Here is a 20,500-nt window from a genome sequence, read left to right as displayed (position 1 = left end):
CCAGCTGGAGTGCACGGACTTGTCTTCCATACACGTTTTGCCCCTTTTGCACCCTTTTGTTCAAAGCTTCTTGGAGAAGCTTGCATCCTTTGCTCAAGCTTCTTGGAAGCTTGACCCTTTGCCTTAGCTTCCTCAAGAAGCTTAGACCCTTTGTCTTAGCTTCTCTTAAAAGCTTGACCTCTTTGACCCTTTTGCCTTAGCTTCTTTAAGAAGCTTAGGCCTTTGTCTTCCTTTATATAAGGAGACCTCTCTTTTCCTTTGAAAAGGTTTAGCAAAATAAGAGTTATATAGCATATATACACCACTCTCTCTCTATATCTCCCTCTCTCTCTTCATTTGTATGTGTTAGAGGGCCTAAAAGGGTGTTTTGTTCTTAGTTTTGCACTAAGACACCTAGTATTACACCATACTTCAGTTTTGGAGGTGTTGAGAGTTTGTTCTTGGAGTTTTGAGTTGGTTTTGATCAGAAAAAGGGGGCTGGACTTGCTGTTCTTGAAGTGTTCTTCAAGGGTAAACATTATTGCTTTATATTCTCCAATCTTGCACTAGCTTTTAACCTATTTTGCATGCTGTTTTGAGCTTTGTGTATAACTCATAAAAACTCTGATTTTTCATGCTTAAGATGTTTCATTCAGGTCTCTTTTGTGTTTGGGGTCAACCTCCTCCTCTTAGGCCTTGTTTGATCCCTTTTGTGCCTTCTTTGGTTGAGCTTTGAATACTTTTGTGCATTGGCCTTCTCACCACTGAAATGCAGAGGATTTTCAGTGGTGAAGAAGAGGTTTTGAAGTCTTGCATAGGGGAGGGACACCCCTCTCCCTTTGTGTCTCATTTGTTCATGTTTTTGGCTTATAAAGGTAGCATACATGCTTAGCTTTGTTTGGTCTTGTTTCAGAGGTTATTTGGAGTTTATATAGCATGTTTTGCCTCTGTTCTATGTTGGTTCATTGACCCCTTGCATGTAGGGGTGTGCATAATACTGCCGAAACCGCCGAAATCGCTAAAATCGCATCGAATTGCACCGCTAAGGCAAATTCGTTATTATTTGCCAATCGAACCGCCGATTTTTGGTAAGAAAAATGGCAAATTCTAGTGACACTTTTATCAATCCGCCGGTTTCTATTTTTCTTCCAAACCGCACCGACCCACACCGCTATTAAATCATGTTTTATAAGATTCTAAAAATTCTTTTTTACTTAAGTTTGCTTGTTGTTCTATACCTTAGAATATAGTATTACATTACTACTCGAGGGGAATTCAAGATGTCAGTAATCCAAAATAAAGTTGGATTCCAATTCACTTTTCAATCTTTTTTTTTTTTTTTGGCCATGTTGCAAACTTGCATCAGCTCACTTTTCAATCTAAATACTTTTCAACAGTAAACATTTTCAATATATTATAAACCTCGAATGATATTAATTTTATGTATTGTATTTGATCATTGTAGCTTCCACAAATGCTTGTAATGAACTGATGGCATAGTCGTTGATATTATCATGTTGTTGCTACACTTGCTGCATCAGAAGAAAGCTTCGCAAGATGCTTAACATCACGGTATCTCTTGTCCTTTTTTTACTCTTTGATTTAAGTTTTGTAATTTGAATTATATTTTTTATAAACCGCCAATCCGCCCGAACCGCCAAGGCAAATCCGCCATTATTTGCCAACCGAACCGCCAGTTTTTGATAAGGAAAATAGCAAATTCTAGTGACACTTTTATCAATTCGCCACCCGCCATACAGTTTCTATTTTTCTCGCAAACCGCACCGACCCACACCGTGCACACCCCTACTTGCATGCATAATGCACTTGCCTTGTATTTCTCCATTTTGCCTAGAAATGCATCTTGCCTTTAGACCTCCATGCTGGCATCTTCTAGCTTGACTTCATGAAGCTTTTGGTCATATTTCATCATTTTTAAGGTCTGTTGGGTGCTGATTTGATCATGTTTGCCATGTTTGGTATAGCCTCTTTGCATTTTGACTCGTGAGCCTTGAGTGTGTGAGTCATTAGCTTGCATTACCTAGGCTATTTCAGTGATTTGGAATCACTTATTATGCCATTTCAGTCCATGTTTTGTTCTTACATGCTTGCATTTGCTACCCTTTCAATGCCTTGAAGAGATGTGACCTTTTGCTCCATGTTAGGGCCTTGGTGTATGCCTATGTGTTTGAGGCTTTGGGCTACCATATCAGTGGGTTTGGGGGTGCATTTTGATGTATTAAAACTCTGTTTTTGGTTGTCTAGTCCATGCCAGGTTTGGTTGGGGTGGGTGTAGAGAAATGCTCCCTTTTGTGGCTTTGGAATGCCCATTGTTTTGGGCCCATTTCTTGGCATGTTTTAACCATGTTCCATGCATGTTCTAGTCTTATTTTGGAATGCCCTAGGACTGTTTTTGGTCATTTTTGTCCTTTGGGGTTTGGTTGTCATTGCTATGGTTTGAACTCCCTTGTTGGCCTCAAGTTTGGGGCCCCATTGCATGCCTTACTTGCATGTTTTGTTTGAGTTGGCATCACTCCTCATGAGATTTCAGAGTTTATTATAATGTCATATCCTCATATTCATCGCATTTCACTCATGCTTGAAGGTTGTGCATCGTGGTCTAAGTAATGGGCCAATTAGTAAGCTTGTTTGCTTTGCATTTTTGTTGCCTTCATCCACCATTTCGGCCACTGTTTTGGGATGGGCTGAGGTCTCCCAATTGCAGTTTAAGTCCACCATTGCATGTTTTGATATGTTGCATTACTTTGGTTTCATGCTTGCATTGTCTCACCTTTGTGCGTTTGCATGTTGTTTAGTTAGTTGCATTCCATATCCTAGTTTACATGATAGGTTGCATTGCATTGTATCTTACATGTTTGGCACATTGCACTTGGCATGTTTATTACCTTAGCCCCATATTGCATGCTTGAGACATGTTGCATACTTGAGTCACATTGCATACTTGCATTACATTTTGCTTGGTTTGGGGTGTCAAACCAAGCATGAGGAACGAGGGGCGTTCGTACTCAAAGTGACGTAACGCGCCTCAATCCTCGGTCGCCGATGTCCTTGATCTCAACATGATAGGGCGTGTAGCACTCATGTGTTTTGTTGCATTCATTCACATCGAAATGCACACTTGACTTCTTGGACTATCACGCATCGAAATGCACGATTGGTGGTCCGAGAGTCGAGTACCAAACTCCCTTGAGCCCATAGCATGATAGGGAGAGTGGCCATGCACACATTGCTTTGAAAATTCCATACCATGCACTGTCTGTCCTCTGCTGCTGTCAAAATAGGGCTCTGCAAGAAGAAATGGCCGGCCAACCACTCTTGGTGCCGACTGACCATCAGTGTCCAGCCGGTGGTTCAATATTTGGTCGATAAGTCTACTCCCATGGCCGGTGGATTTGAATTGTGGCCGGTGATATTCCACAACACTCAAGGAGTGATTTAGAAGGATTGTGGAAACTTTCATAAATTTTAGAGGAGCAGGGCAGTGTAAACAGAGGCATCAGTGGCATGGTACTGGGTTTCCAGCCGAGGCGAACCGAGCATGCATCATCCCATCATTTCGAGGCGGGGCTGCGGCCACTTTCCTTTTGTATCTAATTTGTTAATTAATTAAAAACTTTGTAATATTTAATTAGCTAGAGTAGTTAATTATTTGTTTAATTTGTATTATTCTTTTGGTCCCACCGGGCGAGGGCAATTCTGTAATAAGTGTGTGTATGTCTTCCAACCCCCGCTTCTTTCTCCCTTTTACTTACCTGCTTTCAATGGTTAGTATTAGGGCATATTTAAATTAGCATACCTTATGCTACGCATGCGTGCATCCATACATTTGTCTTACATGCACCGGGCTCGGCGCATCATACTAACTGCATTGTATTTCAATTCCAAGTTGAATATGTGTTAGTTGTAGCATCATCATATGCCATCTTAGAATAGCCGAACCTATTGCAGTTGCATCTTGCATGTATTGCATTAGCCATCTTAACATGAACTAGGATCATGCACATGATTATTAACTAGTTTCTGTTTTGGCTTGGAGTACTCGGTAAGCATTTATGTTTTAGCATCCTTGCATGAGTGTAAGTGTTGCCATGATAACATGCTTACCATGAGGCTATGTGTTTATGTGATATTACTGCCTGAATGCCTGTGAGTGAAGGTTAGATTTCTTGAGTTTGAACAACTCATTGAAATCCGTGTTTTTAGCCTACTTGCGAGTAGCAAATTTAAAAACATTTTCCGAACAAATGGATATGCAATGCTTTGTTCCAAATTAGGCGATCTAGTCTATACTTTTGTGTTGTGCGCATCACATAGTAAGATTAGTTAATTAATCGAATAAGAACACATAACGTTTTCAAAACTAGATATCATGGTTAGTAGAGGCCGATCTTCGGATCGGGCGAGCGGGGGTGCTCATAGCTGACCTTCCCCAATCGTACCCAAGTTCCCGAGCTGAGGCAACTTTGGTGATGACGGACACGTGGCCTTAGGCAAACGACTCAGGGTTTCCTAAATTCCCCCATAAAAAATATTTAGGTGGGGACTCTGTATCTGTCAAAGCAGTCCATGTTTGGCACTTCTTTACAAAAAAATCTGTTTTCAAAAACGATTTTTCGGATTTGGACTCTTTGGTTCAGATTTAGAACCGTGACAATTTGAGTCCTGAACTGTAGTGAGCCCAAAACAAACAAAACGGGATTCATTCCTCCTGGGGCATTCGCGGGGACGTCTGCAGTTTCTGGCGACTCTGTTGGGGAGTTTAGAGAGCTTGACTCGAACTCATGATACCTTGTTTTGATTACACTTATGTATTTCTTTGCATTGCATGTGCATTGGTGCGCCTAGGACACCGTGTTTGCCATCTGCTATTCGTGAGCAGTTAGCCTGAGGCCGCGTGCCATAAGGTTGGCCGGTTACGGGCTCTGCCAGTATGGGAACACAAACCCCGGTTTTACCGGGGCACCCTTTTTGACCATTCGACCTAGTGCATATTCGGAATCCATAGTGACCATTCCAAACTAGGACAGGTTGCTTACCCGATGTTAGGTTGTTTGAAACCGCTGCGTGCGTAGTGAAACCCTAGCTCCTAACAAAATAGGACAGGGAAACCCTACCCCCAACATAGGGGTGTTTTGGCTCTCACTTATCTGCTATGTGCTTTAGAGTTGGCCTCTACAGGAATGCATGTATCAGCTTAGAAGTTTGGGTATCAGACCTGCGGGCACCAGTTCAGTATTTTGGGAATTGGTTATCTGCAGGTATCAGATTCAGTTTTTGGGGGGGCAGTGATTTGGGGATCAATGATCAGTGTTGAGGAACAGTGTAATCAGCTTATCAACTGCGAGTTGTTATACCCAACTGTGTGTTGTGTTTATTTAAGCCGTTATGCCGTCCATTTGTTTGGTTGTTTATTTCCTTATTATTGCTTTAATTATCTTTTTGCTAGGTAGTTTAGCACGATTGCTTCTGACCCAGCAGATATTCCCCAAGCACTCTGGACTAGAGGTCACTGACTTAATTGATTTGAGGATCTGGTCGACGGACAACCAGTGTTTTATTCTCTACCCCCGGTTATCAGACGAAGGTCGAGAAGACGCAGTGCATCCGAGTAAAGATTAACAGAGCAATGGTCAACCCTACCAGTGGACAGTCAGGCTGAGGCCTCAATTTTCACTACAGAAAGGGAACATATACTGGTAGTTCAAATGGATCAACAGAATACGTCAGGGATGGAGGCAATGATGCGTCAACTCCAAGAAAGTATGAAACTCATGCAGCGAGACGCTGCCCGCCAAATGGAATTTGCCAAACTGCAGGCCGTGATCATGGCCCAACAGGCAGAGCTAATCACCCGGCTACAGCAGCAAGCCGGAGCAACAGCCTCACATCAAACTCCTCCCCCACCTGGGGTCCCAACACTCAAAGAGACAGCTAATGTCCAGGAAGATACAGACATTCCTACGGGGCCACCTCCGCCCCCGATCCTACCCCAGATCCTACCCCAGTTATCTAAAACGCCAATCAACTTGCCGGATTCACCTTTTGAGTGCGAGGTGGACCCTACCGTGTTGAAGTTGAGCAAGCTTGAAAAGCTGTTCAAGAAATCCCAAGGAGTCAAGACCATTCCGAACATCGAGGATGGGTATACCGACGCAACCGTGACGTTGCCGGACCGATTCAAGATGCCACACATTGATCGTTTCGATGGATCCGGGGATCCCATGGTACATCTACGATTGTTTTCGGATATCTTAAGGCCAATGGGCCTCACCAGATTACAGAAGCTGTCTCTGTAACAACCCAGAACCGTATACGATGATTACCAGTAATTAATTATGTGTTAGTATGATTTAATTGAAGATTATCTGTTGAACTTAGAAAATACCTATTGAGATTACGACTTCGGGACTGAAATTGATGACCGTAATGGGTTCAGAAAACGAAATTGAGCACGCCTATGTGATACTGGGAATTTTTAGAGCCATTTGGGAAAATAAATTGCGAACTGAATTTCGTCTGATTCGTTAGGCCATGTTTGGCTCAAAGTTTGGCACAATTGTTTATAAATGATATATAGATAAGTATAAGGGCCTTTATTGACTCTTTGACTCAAAAACAAAAGAGAAGAAAAAAATCTGGAAAGGAGAGAGAGAGAGAATTCGTGAGAAAGGGGAAGAAGAGGAGGAAAGAGAGAGTCAAGCTAAATCTTCTACAATTAAGTGATTAAGGTAAGGATTCCTCTCTAATTTCCTGAAATAAGGTTGATACATCAATGATCTCGTGTTAAATAAGAGGATTGAAAAGGGAAATATGTTTAATTTGAGCATACATGGCATGAATAGATGATTTATGGTTATATTTGTCATATTTTGAGGAAGAACCTCCATGGATTTAAGAATGAAGCTTTTATGCTCAAGTTTATGATTTTCTATTTTACTCCAAGATTTGAACTTCTATTGTTCCATATGGGTTTTGATTTGAAGTTTTGATGTTGATTTAAGATGGGTTTTAAGTGTTTTGGGTCTTGGATTTCATAAATGTGGAAAGTGATTTTGTAAAGAGGAGAATGAAGCTTAGAAGAAGAACTAGAAATTCGGATTTTTGCTCTGTATGCTCGAGCGGAGGGAAGCCCGCTCGAGCAGTGAAAACAGCCTCCCAGCAGTTTTGGGACTTTTTACAGTACGCTCGAGCGGCCAAAGTGGCGCTCGAGCGGGAAGGCCTTTTTCAAGAAAATTTTGGGGAAGTTGCAGACTTGATTTTAACATGTTAATTGCATCATTTATCATATTATGAACATGAAATGAGTATGAATCAAAGTAAAGAAAGATTAGAATGAACATGAAATGAAGTAAAGGAAAGAATGAAGTGCATGAATTACAGGATTTAATGATAATGTGTATTGAGAAATGTGTGATATGTTGATATTTGCAGGTCAAGATTTGAAGACCGTGCATTCGGTTTCGGAAACCCTCTGTGAGTAACATTTTTGTAAAGATATGTTATTATGAACTATGTTTTAAATGTATTACGTTATGCTATGCTTTGAAATGAGAATGTTTTCCGTGAATGAATGTCCTGATTTGCGAATCTAGTATGGCATCCATAGATAGTTGGGTCATGGGGGCGGGAACATGCAGGCCCATGCGTCATGAGTCATGGGGAACGGCATGGAAGGACAAGCCCATGACTAGTTACGAGATCTCGTAGACTGTTGACTGATAGACTGTTATGAAAGGTTCTGTGGAGTATGCCATTACGTATGTTCTTATGATGACTGATGACTGATATATGTTTATGATTGATTTATTGTGGATTTATGAAAATGTCGGACTTCGTTCACTAACCTCTTTACTGTTATGTTACTTGCTGAGCTCTAGCTCATTGTTTGTAATTATGTATTATAGGTGAGCATTCTGGAAGTCAAGCCTAGGCGGAGTCCGAGCCGAGCCGCCGTTTTGAAGCCTACCCGGTGTTTTGGTGCCTCCGAGTTGGGGCTAGGCCTAGGAAGGCCGTTAGGAAGCTTAGTTTTGGTTGTGCATATGGCGTGAGCCTATGTTTTGTACATGAATTTTGATTATATGTGATGTAATGTAGTGGGTAAATTAACATTTTTGGCATGTAATGTATGTTCATATAAATGCACAGCTCTTTGGACTATTAGTGGTTATTGTTTTCGCTTCCGCGAGCCCCTTTTATTTATGTTTTGTATAGCAAGGCCTGTGGTAATCTAGGATTACTGGCCGGTCTCGTTGCCAAACTTCTAGGGGCGAGTTTGGGGTGTGATAGTCTCTGTTCAGCCGGACCCTGTCGGGTGTGGTGGCCATCTAGTACGCAAAATTGAAAGATGACGTTAAGAGGAACTGGGATGAGATGGCCGAGGCGTTCATTGCATAGTACTCATATAACACACAAATCGAGATTACAACCCCTGACCTCGAGACGACAAGGCAGGAGCCCAAGGAGAGCTTTTCTGAGTTCGTAACTAGATGGAGGGCCAAGGCCTCAATGATGACCCTAAGGCCCACTGATAAAGATCAAATTCGGATGATTGTGCGCAATCTCCAGCCTAAGCTGATGCAGAAAATGATCGTGCTCCCCTTCCTTACCTTTTTAGATCTGCATGAGATGGGAGTACAGATTGAGGATGCCTTGAAGCAGGGCTTGATTGATAATGATAGGGAGCAACCCAAGAGGACCTTCAACCAAAACACCAATGCAGGCCTGAGCGGCGTTGCAACTGCAAGAGCCTCAGAAGTGAGCATGGTGACCACCAACCCCCCTCCAAGAACCATGGCAGCTACGCCATTCTCTGGTGCGTCCGGAAGTAACACACAAACAACCAAATACCAACCCAAAAACCAAAGAACCTTCGCCCCACTATATATGCCCCTGTCCAAAGCTCTGGGGGTTTTAATCAGAAAAGGGCACTTGAAGCCCCTAGAGCCGCGGCCATTACCGGAAAAACTTCCCCCTACCCACAACCCAACCAAATATTGCGCATTTCACCAGCAGCACGGTCATGACACCGACCAGTGCTTCCGATTACGTCATGAAATTGAAGATCTCATTGATAATGGGGTGATTGTGCCTCTAGAAAAGCCCAACATCACAACCAACCCTCTCCCACCACACAACCAAGCTCCACCTCCCAAACGAATCAACTTTATCCAAACCGGGGTCACGTCATATGACCCCAACATCTATATCACCCCGTCTCACCTACCCAAGCCGGAGGTGATCCTTCCTGACTGCACTGACCTGTGCATGTTGGACATCTCCAGAACCCGACCCAAGCCAATGGTGGTGACTGTCGAAAACAGAACAAGGGAGATTTCAGAGGAGAGTGGGATTGTTGAGTCGGAATCCGAGGAATCTGGGAGTTTTGCTAAGGAGGTATACAGTCCGAGTGACTACATTTTGTCAATAGGCCAGGTTGAGCCAAGTGTGGAATTGCCAGAAAGGGCAGAGCTTTGTATGGTACAGGGGGATGGATTTGATCCGGAGTCAGATGACTTGACGGCTGTGGAGGGGGACTTTGCTAACCTCCATTTTTTCAATGAACAAGACCCAGAGGGCATGGCAGTTAACTGGTCTGATTTTGAAGAATCAGCAGAGGTTGCCGGGTGGCTTGATGACCTACTAGATGTTGTTGAAGAATTCCAACAAGAACGGGGCTCGGTAGGGGCAAGAATATCAATTGTGACCGGAAGGGTTAGAGATCAGAATACATCGCCGGAGAGCGCCGGCTCTAAGAATTTCGCTCGAGATTTGGGCATTATTGAACAGACAGCTGTACTGACGCAGTTGGAACAGGAAAGGTTTGAGGATTCTGAGAGAATCAGGAAAGCTAAAGCCCACGAGGGGATTGAAAGTGCTGTGTACACGAGAACAGGGAGTGTTGCAAGCATGTGGACGGGAGGTACCGCGAGTACGAGAACAGTCATACCGGAGCTGGGCAGGTGTCTGTCAGCTGCTGACGGAATGTGGTGGGAGGACGATGATTTATGTCTTGCCCACACGGATGAGGATTGGGGGAGCAATCAACCAGACAATACCTAGTACATCGGCGAAGTCGATCATATGACTAGGAGTGAACGGTATTTCAAGCCTCCTCACCTAGATCAGCCAGAGGCATCTGGGAAAGACAAGGAGGCAGAGAAACAGAAAAAGAAACAACTCGAAGAAGAGGCTGTACTGAAGCAGCTGAAAAAGATACAAGCAGACATCTCCATCTGGGGATTGCTTATGGCTTCACGTGTTCACAGACAGGCTGTCTTATCGGCTATGGACAAGGCCAAGCTCGCAATAGACACCACGCCCGAACAGTTGGTGGGCTTAGTTTTTCCGGGAGGAGCTACCCCGATATTGACTTTCTCTGACAAAGAACTGCCACCTGAGGGTGCGAGCCATAACAAGCCACTCTACGTCTCTGTGGAGTGTAGAAACAAATGGATACCCATGGTACTTGTCGACACAGGATCCGCCATCAATGTGTTCCTGGCAAGGACTACATATGCAATCGGTTTAAAGACCGCGGATTTTGTGTCCACAGCCCAGGTGATAAGGGCGTATGATAACACATGCAGAGAAGTAATGGGGACTGTAAAAATTCAGACCAAGGTTAGGCCGGGACAGCATGAGGTAGACTTTCACGTCTTAGAAGTTCCTGCGACCTTCAATCTACTGTTGGGGCGGCCGTGGTTGCACTAAGTAAAGGCAGTTTCGTCCACCTTGCATCAGATGGTGAAATACCTCTGTGGGAAGTGAGTAGCCATTATCTTTGGAAACGCATCGATCCATCCACCGCCAGAAGTATCCACTCTAGTTTTAGAAATTGAGCACGATATGGAGGATGTGTTCATGTCGGGTTTTACCTTGGCTGAGGCCCAGGTTGTGCAGAACATTATGGCTGTTAATGAGGGATTGTACGTCAGTGCTCAATAAGTATACCTCATGAACAAGCTCCAACACATCCCCGGGATGGGATTGGGAAAGAGTGGTCGGATGGGCGTTGCAGCATTGGCCGAAGTGCCACACAACCCGCATACCTTTGGTTTGGGTTATCTGCCCACCAAAGATGATTGGGTAAGGAAAGGCAAGGAGATGGCTGGGAGAGCCAGAGAAAAACAGACAGGAAAGCCTTTTGAGTTAATGCACCGGCCCATTCAGGGTATCTTAAACGGACGTTTCGTCCGGGAGGGGGAGGATTTTCCATTCTGCGGCTTCCCAGAGCCATGGTTGAATGCGGAGAGGAAATGCGTGCCAAGTTTCGAGATTTTCTTCGACCTGCAGTTATTCGGGGATGATGTTGCCGAGGAGCAGACAGATCCATTGGCTGAGGTTGAGCAAAGTAAGAAAATGGAGTCTGAGGACGCTGAAATTGAAATGGGGGTAGCGCTGGCTTGTCTACTTTCAGATCCTCTGATCGAACAGAGGTGCTTGGGGGATAACTTCTCGGTATGCATGATCGAGAATGAAACGGCTGCGAGCTTACCGTTAACCATTTTGGATGCACCCATCGCACCCTCCCTCATTTGGCAGTACGAGGAGGGATTTTTGTCAAGCAGCACCGGGTCAGGTAGTGAGTCGGAATCTGATTCCACCGAGTCTTGTGAGTCAGAATCAGGTTCCAGCTCGACTGAGTCTGAGTCCGGTGTTCCAGGGGGTGATAACCCGGATACCACAGTCCTGTCCAGGTCGTCCTTTTCTTTTTCTTTTGAGTCTGTTGTAACAGAAGAATCGGACGGTTTGGATGTGCTTAATGAGAATGATGTGGATGTGGTTTCTGAGTACTTTCCTGTGCCCTTGATTTATTGCTTAAATCAGGACTTTCAAAATTTTGATAAAAATGACGAGGAAGAAATTCCTCCGATTTTGCAACGCTTAATTGAACAAGAGCAGGAGAGATTTGTTAAACCCTTAGTGGATGAAATCACTACTGTGAATATTGGTACTGAGAAGGACTCGCGGCTGGTCCTACGAAGACATGCCTGGAATCGATCTTGAGATTGTACAACATCGGATCCCTCTTGACCCCGAGGCCCGACCCATCAAGCAAAAACTCAGAAGAATCCACCCGGACTGGGCCCTCAAGATTAAAGAGGAGGTCACCAAACAAATCAACGCAGGGTTCCTGCTGGTATCCGAATACCCGACTTGGTTGGACAACATAGTTCCAGTGCCGAAGAAGGATGGCAGGATCCGGGTGTGCGTGGATTTCAGGGATTTGAACAAAGCTAGTCCGAAGGACGACTTTCCCTTGCCGCATATCGATGAGTTAGTGGACTTCACAGCGGGCATGCTTTGCTTTCATTCATGGATGGCTTTTCGGGCTACAATCAGATAGTGGTGGCACCCAAGGACCGGGAGAAGACTGCTTTCACCACCCCGTGGGGGACATATTGCTACAGAGTGATGCCATTTAGGTTGAAGAATGCTGGAGCTACATATCAACGGGCCGCGACCACGATATTACATGACATGATCCACAAAGAGGTCGAGGTGTATGTGGACGACATGATTGTCAAGTCCAAAGAAAGAGAGGGCCACTACACCGCCTTGCACAAGTTCTTTCAAAGGATCAGAGAATTCCGGTTGCGGCTGAATCCTCAGAAGTGTACATTTGGTGTTATAGCAGGGAAAATGTTGGGGTTTCTGATTACACAGAGAGGTATCGAGGTCGATCCTTCCAAAATCAAGGCCATCTTAGAAATGCCACCACCTAAGACTGAAAAGGAAGTGCAAGGCTTTCTGGGTAAAGTGTAATTCATAAGATGGTTTATCTCAAAATTAACCTTGACTTGTGAAGCACTTTTTGGTCTCCTGAAGAAAGGAACGAAGTTCCAGTGGGACGGCCGATGCCAAGCTGCTTTTGAACAGATCAAGGAATACTTACAGAACTCATCCGTGTTGTCACCGCCTGAGCCGGGAAAGCCGTTGATTTTATATTTGTCAGTAACTGAGACTACAATGGGCTGCATGCTCGTGCAAGGTTCTGAGGACAAGGTGGAGAGAGCCATCTATTACCTGAGCAAGAAGATGCTAGTGTATGAGACCCGCTACACACTATTGGAGAAGGCTTGCTTAGCCTTGGTATAGGTTACCAGGAAGCTGCGGCACTACCTGTTAGCTCACTCCGTAATGTTGGTTTCACGACTGGATCCCATCAAATATCTTTTCAAGAAACCAGCACTTACAGGTAGGCTGGCTCGTTGGTTGCTGTTACTTTTCGAGTTCGATCTAAAATATGTGACGCGCAAGTCAGTTAAAGGAAGAGTAGTAGTAGAATTCTTAGCCGATCATTCGGTGGAAGGGGGTGAAGCAGTTGAGTACTTATTCCCAGATGAGGCCATTTTGCATATCGACAATGAAACTTGGACGATGTACTTTGACGGAGCGTCAAACCAGTACGGGTGGGGGATAGGAGTGTTGCTGATAGCACCCGACAATTCTCATATCCCTCTAGCATTCAAAGTCTGATTCAAAGTCTCGAACAACGAAGCAGAATATGAAGCATGCATTGCTGGTTTAGAAGCAGCCTTGGAACTAGGGGCAAAACGGTTGGACGTCATTGGGGACTCGAACCTTGTTGTATCCCAAGCAAAAGGAGACTGGAAAGTCAAAGAAGAAAAGATGATAATGTATCACCAGACCTTGGACTTGTTAATTCCTCGGTTTGAGAAGCTAAACTTCACTCATCTACTAAGAGAAAACAACAGGTTCGCAGATTCACTAGCAACTCTATCTTCCATGACAGACATCCCATTTGGAGTCCAGATGCGTCCAGTCATTATCGACCAGAAATTCATGCCGGCTTACGAGTCAATTGCTGCTATAGATGAGGTCTAAGATGAGAACCCCTGGTATTATGATATTTGGAATTTCTTGGAGAAGGAAGCATATCCGCCAGGGGTAAATGCCAAGGATAAAAGGGCAATCAGAAGAATGGCCGTTCAGTTCATCATCTGCGGAGGTAAATTGTATAAAAGAGGCCATTTGGGAATGCATAAGCTATGCGTTGAAGCTGAAGAATCAAAGCGCCTAATGGAGGCCATCCATGGGGAAGAATGTGAAGCGCATATGAATGGGGTAATGCTGGCCCGAAAGATCCTCAGATAGGGTTACTACTGGTCCACCATGGAGGAGGATTGTATCGGCTTTGTTCGGCGATGCCACAAATGTCAAATCCATGCAAACTGCATGAACATCCCGTCGTCGAAGTTGTACAACATGACTTCGCCATGGCCATTTTTAGTTTGGGGAATTGGAGCTGTTACTCAGAAGGGGTCAAATGGACATGAGTTCATCCTGGTCGCGATAGACTACTTTACAAAGTTTATGCGGTGTTGAAGGCGTCGCACGTTGCAAAGTTTATCAGAAACAACATCATCTGTCGTTATGGGGTCCCAAACGAGGTTATTTCAGATAACGGTTCCCACTTCAAGAAGGAAGTGATTGACTTGTTGAAGAAATACAACATGGCTTTTCATAAGTCATCCACATACCGGCCGCAAACCAATGGAGCAGTTGAGGCCGCCAATAAGAATATCAAACACATACAGCAGAAGATGGTGGAAACCTATCGGGATTGGCCAGATAAGCTTCCATTTGCTCCGTGGGGCTACCGGACTTCAATTAGAACTTCTACTGATGCGACTCCGTATTCGTTGGTTTATGGGATAGAGGCCGTTCTACCTATTGAAATTGAGGTTCCGTCATTGAGAGTACTGGCTGAGTGTCAGATAGCCGAAGCAGATTGGCAGCAGAGCAAGTTTGAGGAACTCATGCTCTTTGACGAGCGCAGACTGAAAGCATTGTACCATGTTCAAGGTTATCAGCGCAGAATTGTCAGGGCTTTCAACAAGAAAGTTAAGTCCAGGAATTTGAAGAAAGGAGATTTGGTACTCAAGGACAACCGAGCTCCCATCCACGACCCAAGGGGCAAGTTCAGACCCAATTGGACTGGTCCCTACATCATCAAATCTATATGGTTAGGTGGAGCTGTGGTTCTGATGGACCTAGATGGCCTAGAGTTCTCCCAGCCGATCAATATGGACAAGTTGAAGAAATATTACCCCTGAGAGGCTCACTAGGCCAAAAACCCGAAAGGGACCTAGGCAAAAGTTAGAGCATAGAGAATTTGAAATTATAAAAACTGAGCTCGCAAAGTTGAAAGCCCGCAAAGGGCGGCCATGGCAAAAGTTAGAGCGCAAAAGGAGAGTGAAAATACTCGAGTGAACCCAAGCCTGAACTACGTAAGGCTTGATTCCCATCTTTGGGATACGTAGGCAACTTCATCCTGAAGTTCAGCCATAAACTTTTTTCCCCGATCAACTTTGTCCATTTGATCACCTCGGTCATCTTTGTCTATTCAGCATTCAAGAGCTTCGGTAGTGATCTACGATACAGTGCTATTCAGACTAGGGGCAAATTTCCAGTTACTGGGATCCGGGGTTGTGCATCTCAGTGACAGATCTCAGGTGTGTCCAGTTCTTATCCATATCGAAAATGGTTTTGAAAAGTTTTAATAAAAGTTGACTTTGTTCAAATTAATCTTTTTACAACTTAGACCATTTGTGGACCAAAGCGAAAAATTTTCAGTACCCACAACCTTCAATTTCATTGATTTCAATACAGAGTTCTCCTGCTCTTGCATACAAATTGAAGTTGCTTTTGTTATTGCATTCATAAAGAAAACTTGATAGTACTAATAAAGCAATAAATCTGGGGCATAGATAAGTCAGGTGTTCCTGCGCCCCCTCCCAGAGCTGGTCGAAGCCTCTGATGCCAAGCTGGGCCCAATCTGTGCCTCTTTATTGAGCCAATCTATGCACTCATCAGACAAAGTGCAACTGAAAGTTGGAGCGGGGGCCGGGAGCTCTCTAGTCCTTCACGATGTGGCGTACCGAGCAAGCTGCGCACCTCAGACTGGGAATGCAGTTGGGTACTCTATTCCCTCTGGCGGGCAAATCTGATCATGACTGAACTGGCGCTGGAACCAAAAAGGAAAGTAGAACACGCAGTACGCCAAGCCAATCAACTGAATCCCGGTCTGTCGGGACATGTTGTAACTCCTTGCCGATAGGTTGAGCCAAGGGCACCGCCAAACGATGCGATCTGCAGACAAGCTGCGCATCCAATCCTACCACCATCCCTCATCAAGGGCATCAACCAGGCATTGCCGGAAGAAGTAGCCGCGAGCTGAGTATGCTGGGCAAGAGTCCACAACCTGTAACTTATCCATCAACCACACCTGGAAAGGGATGAAAATGAGATAATAAAGAATAGAGAGATGTACGATGAGAGAAAAGTGAGAAAAGGGTTTTATGAGAAAAACTGAGCCTGAGGGCCAAGTGATGTGAGCAATACATATGTGAGATTGGGTGGGAAACATTACCTGCAGCAGTAGTGGACTCCCCGCAAATCTGGTCGTTTCTCGGTCAATATCATCGCAATGCAGCTCTTGCCCTCCTTCAAACCTTGGGCAACCTCGATCAACCAGACACTAGATCCTCCGGAGCCCGAGACAAACAAGAAATAAGATAGCATGCACAAACAAAGGGCATGTCGTCGAAAGCCTTGCCAATGATGGTCACCGTGGTCACCGGCATCAGAAAATCGACAAATCAAACTCGGAACATCCAGTATTCCGTCACAAATCAAGGGGCGAGCATCGTGCATTGTGAGCCCACACATTCGCCCTAAGGCTTAGGCATGGCCAAAAAGAAGCTGAGGCAAGACTTCTTCGTTGCGCTCAGATTCCATCAACGCTTGGAAATCTTCGAAGGTAGGGCACGCCTCTTGCTTGCTAAAGCTAAGACATGTGTTACCGGATTCCAAAACCTTGTCGCGGCATGGAGAAACGGAAAGTGCAGCAGAGTACGACTCAGAGTGAATAGTGCGTTTAAATCAAAGCCCCGGAAATTCAGCTTTTCCGAGCCATCCAAGTTGACAATCCGAGCTGTGAGATTCTGGGCAAGAAACTCTTCCATTTGGAGCAAATTAGTGTTGGATTGAGAAAAACTATGAAGCTGAGGCTTTTTGTAGGGGATAAGATGTGAGTGGTGGACAAGTGTCAGCATTCTGGTGGTTCTTGCCATTCATGGCTGGCCGGCCAAAAGTAGTGCCGACCGACCACAATTTTTGGTCGATTTGTCAAAGTTGTTGGCCGATGGCCATTTCTTGAGGCGATGGCTTTCCCCCGTGGCCGGTGGTCTTCTTCTTGTTCCCTGAGCTGTTTGTGTGTTGAACATGCTGGGAATTTGGGACTGGCACCACTTCCAATGCCCTCCGATGTTAATTTTTATGGAGTCGCGCCCATTTGCTTATCGAGTTGTATGTCACATTTCTTTAAGTTTTTGCTTTGCGTATCGAGTTGTACTCGCACTTGGTTAGCTTATCGAGTTTTTGTTTTGCTTATCGAGTTGTACTCGCGCTTGGTTAGCTCATCGGGTTTCTTTGTTTTGCTTATCGAGTTGTTAGTCGGTTCATTACCTGATTTTTACGAGGCAAATGCTTGATTTTCAAACAAAGTTCAATTTCATTCACATTGTTATGTGATGCCATGCGATGCGATGCATGAAAAGTACAAGTGTAACACCTTTTTGAACGAAATAGCTGTTTCATTTCCATCATGTCTTTTGCAAAAACATACAGCTTTGAAAACCTGCCTAAGGCAGTGCATTGTGCTTAAAACTAACTGTAAAAAAGGGAAAGTAAAGCAAAAGGAGAGCATGGCTGCAGAGTATCGGGGTTGATACGGGTAACCTCCCCTTGCGGACGATGCACATCCCACGCCCTGGTTCGGGTCAATTATGTGGTTTGGCACCTTCATTACTCAAGACAGTGCAAGGAAGTGCACTTTTTGGAACATTAGTAGAACTTCGAGTTGACCTTAAGCCGTGTTTTCTATGAGCGATGCTCGGTGCGTGCGAGGATCATCCCTTCCCATATCCTTTTTTTATCTTGCAAATTCCACAAATCGCTTCAATTATGTTGTATTGCATTGATTTGTTCTGATTGTAATTGTCGCGCACATTACGCGTCCTTTTATACACATTGCATGCGTTGTCGCGTATTGCTTTACTTACATGTGTTCAAGTCCCTTTTATACACATTGCATGCATTGTCGCATTATGCTTTACTTACATATGTTCAAGTTCCCTTTTATACACATTGCATGCGTTGTCGCGTTATACTTTACTTACATGTGTTCAAGTCCCTTTTATACACATTGCATGCGTTGTTGCGTTATGCTTTACTTACATGTGTTTCGATTCCCTTTTATACACATTGCATGCGTTGTCGCGTTATGCTTTACTTACATATGTTTCAGTTCCCTTTTATACACATTGCATGCGTTGTCGCGTTATGCTTTACTTACATGTGTTTAAGTTCCCTTTTATACACATTGCATGCGTTATCGTGTTATGCTTTACTTATATGTGTTTCAGTTTCCTTTTATACACATTGCATGCGTTGTCGCGTTATGCTTTACTTACATGTGTTCAAGTTCCTTTTATACACATTGCATGCGTTGTCGCGTTATGCTTTACTTACATGTGTTCAAGTTCCCTTTTATACACATTGCATGCGTTGTCGTGTTATGCTTTACTTACATGTGTTCAGGTTCCCTTTTATACACATTGCATGCGTTGTCGCGTTATGCTTTACTTACATGTGTTCAAGTTCCATCTTCACGCTTTGTGCACGTTGTCACGTGTTCTTTACTTACATGTGTTTGCGCCTTCATAGCATTGTTATGCTTGCCCCGAGTCGCATTGTTACGCTTCCCACTCGGTTTACGTTGTCACGCACTTTCAATTGCGTTGTCATGCATGTTGCTAATGATATCGTACCTGTTAAGTTTTCTTTCTCTTTCAGGCACGATATTGTATGTACGGTTCATTTGAAGCTGGTGCAACCAAACGAGCCGCACAGGTATTGTATTCTCTGTGTGAGACGTATCGAGAATTGAATAATTCTCTTACATCCTTTCTGCATTGTAATGTAGCTTGGTTCTTGCTTAAAACTGTTGCATGTTATGCTTCGTTATAGCTTTTTTTGCATGATCATGAATTATGTTCGGCTTCTTGGATTGTCAATTGCATTTTGCCCCCGCCTTCGGATGCATATCTTTATTGTCTTGCATGTTTGTCTAAGTCTTCGGCCTTGTCAAAAATGGGTCGTCTCTGGGCTTTGACATTCACTCTCGTCATTGTTATGACTTTCGAGTTCTGTCAAAGAGGGGCAACTGTAGACACCCCATTTTTGACCGTCCTCAAGACTTGGACGTCACCGTTTGAACGCTCGGTGATCATCCATGTTCGTGTTCATTTTGAGTTCCCGGAGGCCTCGGCTGCGCGCCTTGTCTCGAGATCTCTTAACTTGCCTGTTCTGTGCTTGGTTTTGCACCAAGGACTTGTGTTTTGTGCTTCTGAGGGTGGAAAGAGGCTTGTTAGCCATCCCTGAAACCTACCGGTCGTGGCATGATGCCACCAGCCTTGTTTTTTTTTTTTTTTTAAACCGACCAAATGTTTGGTCGGTCGGTATTCCCTTAGGTGTATCGGCCTTTTTGTGTGGTCGGCCGACCATTCATTTGGCCGATTGACTCCTTTTCTGGCCAATACCTCCTTTTTACCTTTTTAGGCATGGTGCATGCCAGCTGTGCCAGCTGGAGTGCACAGACTTGTCCTCCATACATGTGTATGGAGGATTTGCCCCTTTTGCACCCTTTTGTTCAAAGCTTCTTGGAGAAGCTTGCACCCTTTGCTCAAGCTTCTTGGGGAAGCTTGACCCTTTGCCTTAGCTTCCTCAAGAAGCTTAGACCCTTTGCCTTAGCTTCTCTTAGAAGCTTGACCTCTTTGACCCTTTTGTCTTAGCTTCTTTAAGAAGCTTAGGCCTTTGTCTTCCTCTATATAAGGAGACCTCTCTTCTCCTTTGAAGAGGTTCAGCAAAATTAGAGTTATATAGCATATATACACCACTCTTTCTCTATATCTCCCTCTCTCTCTTCATTTGTATGTGTTAGAGGGCCTAAAAGGGTGTTTTGTTCTTAACTTTGCACTAAGACACCTAGTATTACACCATACTTCGGTTTTGGAGTTGTTGAGAGTTTGTTCTTGGAGTTTTGAGTTGGTTTTGATCAGAAAAAAGGGGCTGGACTTGCTGTTCTTGAAGTGTTCTTCAAGGGTAAACACTATTGCTTTATATTCCCCAATCTTGCACTAGCTTTTAACCTACTTTGCATGGTGTTTTGAGATTTGTGTATAACTGATAAAAACTCTAATTTTTCATGCTTAAGATGTTTCAATAAGGTCGCTTTTGTGTTTGGGGTCGACCTCCTCCTCTTAGGCCTTGTTTGGCCCCTTTTGTGCCTTCTTTGGTTGAGCTTTGAATACTTTTGTGCATTGGCCTTCTCACCGCTAAAATCCAAAGGATTTTCAATGGTGAAGAAGAGGTTTTGAAGTCTTGCATAGTGGAGGGACACCCCTCTCCCTTT

General features: G+C 44.3%; 1 long non-coding RNA gene across 1 annotated transcript; it reads left to right on the top strand.

Annotated features, from left to right (window-relative positions):
* The first annotated feature begins 7,414 nt into the window (after positions 1-7,414).
* LOC145790169 (uncharacterized) lies at positions 7,415-8,167 on the top strand. The gene is made up of 2 exons (XR_014328821.1): positions 7,415-7,473; positions 7,905-8,167. It is a non-coding gene; the product is annotated as an uncharacterized LOC145790169 (long non-coding RNA).
* Positions 8,168-20,500: the final 12,333 nt, after the last annotated feature.

The sequence above is a fragment of the Camellia sinensis genome, chromosome 1 (genome assembly GCF_055761805.1).
Source record: "Camellia sinensis isolate YWXY chromosome 1, ASM5576180v1, whole genome shotgun sequence".
NCBI classification, from domain to species: domain Eukaryota; kingdom Viridiplantae; phylum Streptophyta; class Magnoliopsida; order Ericales; family Theaceae; genus Camellia; species Camellia sinensis.
The sequence above is the reverse complement of the archived record's forward strand: the minus strand, read 5'-3'. Positions and strand labels throughout refer to the sequence as shown.